The following is an 11,159-nucleotide window of genomic DNA, read 5'->3' as shown; positions in this document are numbered from 1 at the left end:
TACATGGTGTGTAACATTTTCAAAGTAGGGTACATCCGCGCTTGCAAAACCTTTAATGTAAGTGCTTGGGGCCGGGTTCGATTTTTGTGAGGTGGAGGGAAAATCCTTCTAGAGAGGTAGAAATGTTTAGTGAGCTCGTCATAAGTTGTAAGAATTTCCCGGTTATCCCCTTCACCGGTAGAACGCAACCCCGGGGAGGCGCGGTTGGAGAGTTTTCGCGCCGCCTCGTGTGCTGCTTCATTGAGATTGGGAGGGGAATCGTCGATTTGCCCAAGGTGAGCTGGGAACCAACTCAGATGATGATGCGTTATGTTCTTGCCTTGCAGTATTCTCAGTGTTTGTTCAGAGACCGTCTCCTTGGCGAACGCCCGTAGTGCTGCCATGAAATCACTGTAGACGACTTCAATGTTATCCATCTTGAGTGCTAAGGTGATGGCCACCTTTTCCGCAATGATTGGGTCTTTCGTCCTGACCGTCGCTGAGTTGACGACATGGCCAGCCCCATGGACCACCACTGCCACAAACGCTTTCCATTGGCGTAGGAAGCCGCGTCAACAAATACGAGCCCTCGTTCCTCGTTTGAGACTTGACGAAGTATAGTCCTGGCCCTCGCTACTCTTCTTCCGACGTTGTGTTCTGGATGCATGTTTCTTGGTATAGAAGACACCGTGATATTATCCCTGATGTTGTCGGGGATATCATTGTAATTGTGCCTGATCGCCATTGGGTGTTAACCCAGCTCCTGCAGGATCATTCTCCCCAACCTTGTTGTAGATAACCTTGCAAACTGTGCTCTCTTGGGCTTCTGCTATTTCTTCGGGCGTGTTGTGAATGCCAAGCTCAAGTAGACGCTCTGCTGGTACGTATGGGTAGGCAAAGGACCTTCTTGATAACTTTACTGAGGAGCACATTCAGTGTCTCAGACTCTGCTCTTGACCAGTTGTGCATTGCTGCCTCGTACGTGAAGTGGCTTAGAACAAACGCATGCATCAACCTGATGTGATGAGGTTGTCTTCCTTGATCCCATTTCTTTCGTTGGCCACTCTGCGTATGAGGTGCACCGCACTGTCTGTTTTCCAAGTTAACTTGGCTATAGATTTGCTGTTGGCGCCGGAAGACTCTATCAGCATGCCCAGGACTTTGATGGAGTCGACCCTCTGGATGGAATCCTCTTGATTTGTACAGAGGTGGATGTCTATCTGGTTTAACGGCTTCCATCCCGTGGGCTTCGGTGCCCGGCGTGCAGTCCGATACAGTAAAAGTTCTGACTTACTCGAGGAGCACTTGAGCACTGAAGGACGAAGGTACTCTTCTATGGTGTCAATCGCCTCTTACAGGGCGCTCTCAATCTGCCCCTCGCTTCCACCTGTGCACCAGATGGTAATGTAATCTGCGTAGATGCTGTGCTTCAATCCTTCAATGCTCGATAATTTCTTTGACAGTCCAATCATGGCAGTGTTGAACAGCATTGGTGAAATCACTGCCCCTTGCGGCGTGCCCCTTGCTTCTAGTTCTATTGCTGCGGTCTTGATATCTGCAATCTTCATCACGGCTTTCCCATCTGTAAGAAAGGACCATGCATAGTCATAGAAGGCTTTCCCCAGACCAAGCTTAGAAATTGCTTCGAGTATGAATGAGTGGTGGATGTTGTCAAACGCTTTTTCCAGGTCTAGGCACAGAATGGCTCTAACGTCTCTGGTTTTGTTGTCGATGACCTGGTGTTTGATAAGCTTCAATGCATCTTGTGTGGATAGCCCTGCCCTCAATCCAACCATATTGTGTGTATATATGTCGTTATCTTCCAAGTACTTGTTTATCCTGTGCACTATGGCATGTTCTGCAACCTTGCCGATACATGATGTCAAAAATATTGGCCTAATGTTGTCCAAGTTAGGAGGCTTTCCTGGCTAAGGAATAAGGATCGTCCTGGCCAGCTTCCACTGCTCTGGCACCCTGCCTTCTTTCGATGCTGCATTTTGATTGATCATATCTTTCAGGGTTTCAATTGAATCATCATCAAGGTTACGAAGGGCGTTGTTTGATATACCGTCCGGTCCAGGGGCCGACCTGCCGTTGAGAGCATGCAAGGCTCTTCTGATCTCCTCAATGTTAAAGTCGTGCTCAAGACCTAGATTGGGCCTGCCCTGGTACTGTCTACTTGGTGGTGCCAATCCTTTTTTGATTGGGAGGTACTTATGCACGAGCCACTGCGCAACTTGCTGTTCTGTAGTGCGCCCAATCTCTTTATGCGAAATTCGAGCGATAACATGCTTTTGATTTGTTTTGGTGGCGTTTTCGTTGAGGAGATGCTTTAACATATTCCAAGTTTTGCCATTGCGCATGTGACCATCGCCGGAGTTGCAGATTTCGTCCCATCGCTGCCTGGATAGTGGGCAACAATGTTCCTCAACTGATCTTTTTACCTCAGCTATCTTCTTCCTCAGTCTTCAGTTCAGGCCCTGACCCTTCCAACGGTTCAGTAGTGCTTGTTTTGCCTCAAGAAGATGAGCGAGCCGGCTATCCATTCTTTCAACCAGAAAATCTGTGGTAATGGTGGAGGAGACGGATTTGATGTCATCTTTAATCTGTTTGACCCACTTCTCCAAGCCTTGTCTGTGGCCATCTCGTTCCCTTTCCATACTTATCTTCCTGAACTTATCCAAGTCTGTGAAGTGGAATTCTCTCTGCTTTTTACGCTCCACGGAGAAGGTAGTGGTAAAAATGCAGTGGTCACTCCCTAGGTCTACAGCAAGGTTCATCCACTGGGCCTTCTTGATGTTCTTTACAAATGTAAGGTCCGGGATGGAATCCCTGCAGCAAGATGTACCAAGCCTTGTTGGTAGGCTGGGGTCTGTGATTAGGGTGAGCTAAAGTTCACTGGCACATTGCCAAAGTCGATTTCCTTTTCCAGTTTTGTACTTGTAACCCCATGCATGATTAGGGGCGTTAAAATCACCTGCTATGACGAGTGGACATTCCCCGGCGATATTAACAGCTTTCTTTAGAACCGTCTTGAACCCTTGCTTTTGTTCCTTTGGACTGCTGTATATATTAAGAATGACAATGCTCTGACGGTTGCTGGTACCTGGCACGATCTCTACCATGACGTGTTCTAACCGGCCTGCTTTTATCTTGAAGTCGTGGGTTACGTGCGTTAGTTTGTTGCATACGAAGGTGCAGACTCCCCTCCCTTCAGTATCCTCTATTACAGGCCGGAATCCAGGCAACGTTGTTTGCGGTGAAAGGGTTTCTTGTAATAATATAATATGAGGCTTTTCTTGGCTGCTCCTGATATACTGCTGTAGGGCTGCCTTTTTTTAAGGTAACCTCTACAGTTCCATTGCCAGATACGAAATGCTTCACGTAGCGCTGCCATCATGGTTATTACATGGGTGGCCAGAGCCTGATGCTGCACCTGTCGACAGGTTTGGTACCACTAGTATTGGTGGCCGAAGGGGTGAGTTTGGTGCATAAGGAGGCCTTGCTGTATTGTGCAGAAATGCTTCGACCTTTGTAATGCGCAAAGTCATATGCTCTTCCAGTGCCGCCACACTTGACTGTAGCCTACCCATCTGCTCGCTAAGATTGGCTACTACTTTGCTGAGCGTGTCAAAGACTTCTTTCATATCTGACATGGTCGTTTGGTTGGCTTCTACGTGTTCTGCCATCACTACCCTATTTTTTGTGGTTCTCGAGTCCCCCACGTTTTCAGCCACAGGGATATCAACTGGCTGAGGCATTGGCTGTGAAGACTGTGTGCTGGTTAGCTTAGTGAGAAGAATTTTTATTTCCTTTAACTCAGCTGATAGCCTCTCATTCGAATTTGTCGGTCTCGCGTTTTGTTGCTCTAGCTGTGCAATTCTATCATGCTCTGGCAGCTTACCTGTCATACCTCTGCCGCGCCGTTGCGCACTCGCTCAGCCCAGCGGCCTTTCGTTATAACTGCAGGCGTCCTCCCCGGGTGTGAAGCCGTGATCTCGAACTGAACGCCAGGCAGCTGGCCATTCGGGTGCCGCCCAGGCTGATCCCAACCCTGATGGTGACCTTGAGAACTCGAGCGCCCCCGTGATTGAGAGCGGGCCTTGAGTCTAGAACCTCTTCAGGAACGGAACGCGACCTCCCCCTGGAGTGGGACCGCCTTTCCTGTTCTTGAGTATTCAGGATGCTCTGGGTCCCGTAGGCTGGAATAAGCTGCTTGTCGTTGGTGTCTGGACTCGATGTGATTGATGCGTCCCGGGCTTCTGCGGCTGCTCGCGATCTTTCCAACGTCGGCGTCTGACGACGTATGGTACTAAGAACCTGATCTTGCACTCCTTGTCTGCCGTGGGATGGTGACCGTCGCACAGCCCGCATCTTGGATTGCACTGGTGCAGGCTATCTGGGTTCTTGATCTCGCAGCCTCTGCAGATGGTTTCAGCTGGGTTCGGACAGACGTCAGACCTATGTACCAGCTTTCCACAGACGTAACAAATATCGATGTTCTTGCGGTAAAGGGAGCACTGCAAAAGTGAAGGTCCATATCTCACGAATTTGCTTGACCTTGAGGTATCTCGAAGCTCTGTCTTGGTCCGGAGTGCTTGCCACCATGATGTTCTGCTGAAAGTTGGAACAGATGATGTCCTGCATGGCCTCCTCCTCTTTGATGCCGGCTGCCAGTACTATCGCGTCTGCCACGGCTTCAGTGCCAATTCTCGAGATATTTAATCCTCCACGTGGTCGTAGCACAATTTTGCTGAAGTCCTTGGGTAGTGGCGGCATGCGTCCAGCTCGCACGATTGTACGCTTGGTATCATACCTACTACGACTGGCTCGAGCGTCTCCCGCAACGCCAGCTTTGGTCGAACCCTGGGTAGCAGGAATGCTAACCACGGCTTGCTTATTCCTTGAGCATCTTGTTTCGGCTTCCTTCCAACCCTGGTCTTCCGTGCAATCCTCTGGAGAGATGTCCTCTCCATCTACTTGGTATTCCATTCTCAGTTGCAGGTTCTGAAACGCGCAGAGCGTTGAGTCACGTTGGCGCCGGGTCGACGCATCGGCGACAATCACCTCCTTGGTTGTTAGGCTTAAATCCCCCTGTGGCGTTGCCGTCCAAAAATGCCCCAAAACGGTTTAAAAGTCCACTCACCAGCACAAAGGTGGTATCTGCTGATTTCTTGAGAGCTTAGGCACACGATGAAACTGAAAACTCGGCGACAAATTCGTGAATACCACAGGAAAGCATTCTTGAAAGCAGGAGCCGATCTTCGCGTGTCCGCACTAGCCGGCACCTAGAGCGTCTCTTCCCGTACTTTAAATTTCTGGCGGAAAAGCGTATGTATTCAAAGCAAAAAGTACCGGAATAGTATGTCGACAGACTCGGTCAACACGCGTGGTTTGACGCTCTTTATAACCGCACCAAGTTAGACCGATTTTGGCTGGCGTGAACTGGCGTAGTTGAAGTTTCCGCATTTTAGCTTCATAAATTTTCTGTTAACCTAAAATATAGATGAAGCAAGTACTAGTGAAGTAATTACAAAAAATTTGCTTCCGCTGTGATGATATTGTAAAGTGGCTTTTTTCTGGCTTCCACTGGGAGAGGTCGCTTAGCCATAACCAAGTGACTTCCCGCAGTGAGGCGATGTAACGTTTTACCGTGTTTGACACCTGCAGGTGTATAAGCAATGCAGCATATAAGCACTTACATATCACCTATTCGAAACTGATCTGCGTGCGGGATATGCACAAAGAATGCATTGACCTCTGCTATACGTACTGCAGAATAATTACCACCGTCATTGAATAAAAAAAAGTAATTAGAGAAGAAAATGATAAGCCTTACCTGCGCTAGTTCAATAACCCATTGAATTGCGATAGTGCGATAGCAACATGCACCCTCTGCGCGCAGTTTTGCCGCTGCGTCGGCGTCGTCGTCACGCACCGTATATTTATACGTATCTATATAGATAAAAAAGCGAGAAAGTAAAAAATCCCGAAAAAAAGACTCTGGCACGCGGAATCGAACATGGAACATCCAAGTCGGGAATGCGAGACTTTAATCACTGAGCCGCCAATTTTTTAATTTCTTTTGTACATAGCACTCACAAAGAAATATACATCAAACAAAGGACAAACATTAACAAAAGAGGAGTGGTAAAAAACGTGAAACTTCATGGGCTTTTTGAAATTTCTTTATCTGTTGAAAGCTTTCTACTTGATAAAGCCATTTGCACACATTTTGTTTAAACTCAATTATTCCGTGAATGAACGAACAGATTGAAACAAGTAATGTCTAACCAGACGTGCATTATCATCAGCATGGCGCACCGTCATTCTAGACTGCCATATATTGTGCAGGCCCAGCAAGATAACTAGGTCGAAAGGTACTCCCTCTTCATTTGATAATTGAATAAATCTGATGCCATAGGCCTCAATAGGCAGATATTTTTTTTTCAACTAGCAATCATTGAATGTTCAAACGGCAAGCTATTTATATTCACAACTTACCGCTGGTGATGTGTATCTCGGGGGGGGGGGGGAGACTATCGTGTTTTTAGGATTACCAGCCAGATGACGCAATGAGCACGTGGCGGCTAAGGTCCCTAAATGAAACAAGGTAGCGTCACTCATTGTTCTCGAGCCCTCCTCCTCACTCTCTCGATTACTCCTCTTTTTTCTCTGTCATCCGCGTCTGTAATAGGTGCAGCTCATTGGTGGTTCCCAATGAGCTTGGGCAACCCTACGTAGCAGTCTGTATATATAACTAGAATTAAAATACACAATGTCAAAGGGACCAAGCACATCTGATTCCACACAGCACTCGTGATTTGTGTCGGTTATTAGCCAATAACCACTTGTAACTTCGGATGACAGAAACGTCGCGCCCAATGACAGACGCCCGCCCACCGACGAGAGTGAGAACCAGCCGCTGTTTGAAAAGGGGACATCTGTGAAAAGAGTTACGTCGCGCTACGCTTGTAGCCTTTACGTGGCGCGTACATTTGCAATATTGACCTGATCAATTCACGGGCGTGTCTGCTTTTCCGCAGGATCACCACCATCATCAAAAACCTCACTACGCCCTCTGCAGGGCAAAGACGTCTCTCATAATCCACCAATCAGCCTGGCCTTGTGCTTTCTGCTGCCACTTGATACCCGCGAACGTTTTAATCTCATAGGCCCACCTAAATCTCTGACTCCCACTCGTAGGTGTGCTTTGTCTGTAAATGCAGTCAGTTGCCCTTAATTACCAGCAGTTATACTGCCTGCGCACTACGTGCTCAGCCCATGTCCAATTCTTTTTCTTGATGTCAACTATGATTTCTTCAACCCCAGTTTGTTTCCTCACCCACTCAGCTCTCTGGTGTCTGCAGGTTACTCCTATAATTTTCCTTTCCATAGCTCGCTGTGTAGTCCTCAATTTAAGCGATACCTTTTTTGTAAGCCTGCAGGCTTGTAGTAGCGGGAAAATGTAGTTGTTATATACTTTCCTATTGAGGGTTAGTCGTATATTACCATTCATAATTTCATAATGCCTGTCGAATGTGATCCACCTTATTCTTAGAGTTATTTCACTCTCATGTTACGGCTCCGCGTTTAGTACCTGTGCCAAGTAGACATATTTCTTCACAACTTTCAGCGGATTTTCGCCTAGCACAAAGCATCTTTTTTTTCTGCCGAGACTATTGCACAATACTTTAGTTTTCTGTATGTAATTTTCAGATCTACTTTTCTGCTTTCTGGGTCCAGCTCGGTAATAATGAGCCGCAGTTTGTCCCCTCAGTTGCTCATCTAGGCAATATCATCACCATATCGCATGTCACTAAGTTACTCTTCATTAACTCTTATTTATAACTCTCCCCAGTCTAGGGACCTCTAAAGCTCATGTAAACACGAGGCGAATAGCAGTGGTGAGATCTTGTCTTTCTGCCTTACAATCTTCCTTATTGGGACTCTGTCGATTTTCTTATAGAGAACTATGGTGGCGCTGTATCCGCTGTAAATTTCTTTCAGTATGTATATGCAGGGTTTGTGGGTGCCCAGAATCCGTAGTTTTTGCATCACTGCTCATATGTTGACTGAGTTAAACGCCTTCTTGTATTCAATGAATGTTATATACAGGGGTTGATTGTATTCCGCCCATATCTCTATCACCTGATTTATAGTATGAATATAATTTATTGCGGAGTAGCCTATACAGAACCTACATGGTCCTTTGGTTGACTGAGCTCTAATGTCACCGTAATTCCGTGTGCTAACATTATTTTACATAGCTTGCAAAAACGGACAGTAGGTATTATTTGCATCAACCCACATGGTACTTCATTGATCCCTTTGAACGTTTGCTTCCACATGTTCATTTGTTTTCCGCTGATCATTTTGAAGGTGACAATTACGTCTTCATTTAAGTACCAAATTCATAGAACGTTTAAATACCTAGAGCTTCGCACAACTTCAATGCAGCAATGAGAAAAGACAATGACAATGAAAATATTTAAAGCATTGAAAGTAAAATAGCCCTTTCTATTCGGTCTCTTAGACAACCAATCTGGGATATATCTGCACTACCAGTATCCAATATTAATTGTTGAGGTTGAACGTCTCGAAACCACCATATCATTATGAGAGACGCCATGGCATGGGGGGGGGGGGCTGCAGAAATTGTGACCACTTGAGTTTTTTTAACATGCACCGAAATGTAAGCACATGGTTATCCAGCACTTTCGCCTGTATCAAAAATGCAGCAGCCGCGACCAGGATTCATTCCCGTGATCTGCGGGCCAGAATTCGAGAGCCTTAGCTACTAGACCACCGTGCACTTGCAAGGAACTATCATTCTATATTTCCGAAGGACATAAAAAGTTATCGTCAAGGTGTTTTAAGATGTACTGGTATTGGCTCGATTCTGGATTTTGTCTCCTCTGCAACACCACGAACACCAAAAGCACACTTTGGAAACACATAGAAAATGAACCAGGTCTGAATGGCATCTTCTAAAGAGAACTAAACGTGTCGAAGCTTCTTTAAGTTGGTGCAGTTTAAGTAATGCCAATGTTACATATCTCAAGCCAGATTTTCGGGTTCTTGAGGGATGAACCTCGGAAGGTTGGCGGCTTCCTGGGTTGCCGAAGCAGAATAGGCGCAGGTGGAGCAGGGTTTGCCATCGTCACTGGGGCCGTGGTCAGGGTCCTGGTTTACTGGCTCTTCTCTGGTAAAAGCCCAAACCTTTGTGGTAGACCTTGCTGCTTGCGGCTCGCTTGATGCTCGGGGTTTTGGTCGATGTCTTCATGAGTGGCGCCGGGTTCATGGCTTGGCAGGGGCGTCTGGTACTTGAAAAGAGCAGTCCCTCCACCAGATGTCACAGGGTCGTGACGTCAACGAAGGAACCAGACTATAGGTCTAAGACGGAACTGTTTATTTTGCCCAACTTGTGGCTGGTGAACAGAAATACAGAATACAGTGATACACACTAGCACGGATAGCGGCGAACTGAGCGCCGGCTGGCAGCCAGCTGAGAAGCGGCGAAGCGCGGCGGCGTTTATACAAGTTACAACAAATATTGCAGCCTTATCACCAGCCATCGCGTGAGCTCTAGAGTAATCATGAGTGTGCGCGTCTTGCGCGTAATCTTAACAGAACTATCAACAATAATCGGAAACCTTTTTTCACAATAAAGCACCGATTACGCTTAGCATTCCTGACAGGCTTTGTGGCCGAAAACCGAATCAAACAAAAGCTATAACATTCGCGCGTAGCACCAGGATATTTGCTCCAGATTTGCTATTGAATCACAGGTCTTCCGTTTATCCGTCTTTCACATGTCTGGCGTAAGAAGGCATTGAATCCAATCGCTGACTGTTAAGAGACTGTGGTTGGCTTACTTTATTGGTAAGGGGTGGAAACACACCTTTGAAATTCGCGATGATGTGTGATATCACTGAAGAGTGACAATCTTCCCATTCCCACTGTTCTTCATTGTTTTTGGGAGTCTAAGGTGATGGAAGTACCAGCGGCTGCTACCTAGTGCCTAAGGCCTCGAACCACATTATGGGCCATGCAAAATCTGCGTGGAGGTAAACGTTCGTTAAACTGAATTTTGTAACATCACAGAAAATGTCAAAAATACAGTGACATTTATTAATGAGAAGCATCAAGAAAACATTGAGCAAATGTCTAATACAAGAATCAATGAATTTTTTGACGAAGACGTAAATTTGGTACACGTTTTGAATAAACGCTTTGTAAGAACCACCATTTTTCGTATCATCTTGTGACTTCTTTCTGAACACGATCATGGCGGTGTGCTTCCATGTTCAATCACTTCGAAACATGTTCCCTATTCCTCTACTGCACACCACCACCACACCTATGCACACGGGACGATATATCATTGGCATGTAAAATGGCTGACAGACAGTTCGTTCCTCACGATGTACGTAGAAGGCGAGTTTAATGCCGACATACTGAATGCGAATCACACATCCTCATGCTCAACAGCTTCCGCCATGTTTCAGTTCTTAGACAGTGCACGCGCATGCCTTGAGTAATAATGAAGCTGCTGTGTGCATGACTCACTTATCGACCGAACCGTCTTCACGAACTGATGAAGCTAACGATGCCGACAGCTGCACCTCATCGCCATTGTTTGCTAACCCATTTTCGTTTTTTTTGAATGCGAAGCATTCCTTAGCGAACTTCGGTCCCTTTGAGCGTATCTATCTATCTATCTATCTATCTATCTATCTATCTATCTATCTATCTATCTATCTATCTATCTATCTATCTATCTATCTATCTATCTATCTATCTATCTATCTATCTATCTATCTATCTATCTATCTATCTATCTATCTATCTATCTATCTATCTATCTATCTATCTATCTATCTATCTATCTATCTATCTATCTATCTATCTATCTATCTATCTATCTATCTATCTATCTATCTATCTATCTATCTATCTATCTATCTATCTATCTATCTATCTATCTATCTATCTCTGGCCGCCCACGACTTATAGATCTCTTGGCCATTTCGATACTAGTATCAATACCAAATTTGGTATGGCATAACATGACTGTATTAAGAACATATTTGACTAGTCATAACGTGAAAAGCATGAGATGTATGTCATAAATGTCATGATTTATATTTTATGGTCCTGCAGCTCTTGCGGTGGCA

Source organism: Rhipicephalus microplus, chromosome 2 (genome assembly GCF_043290135.1).
Source record: "Rhipicephalus microplus isolate Deutch F79 chromosome 2, USDA_Rmic, whole genome shotgun sequence".
NCBI classification, from domain to species: Eukaryota; Metazoa; Arthropoda; class Arachnida; order Ixodida; family Ixodidae; genus Rhipicephalus; species Rhipicephalus microplus.
Note: the sequence above shows the minus strand (reverse complement) of the source record.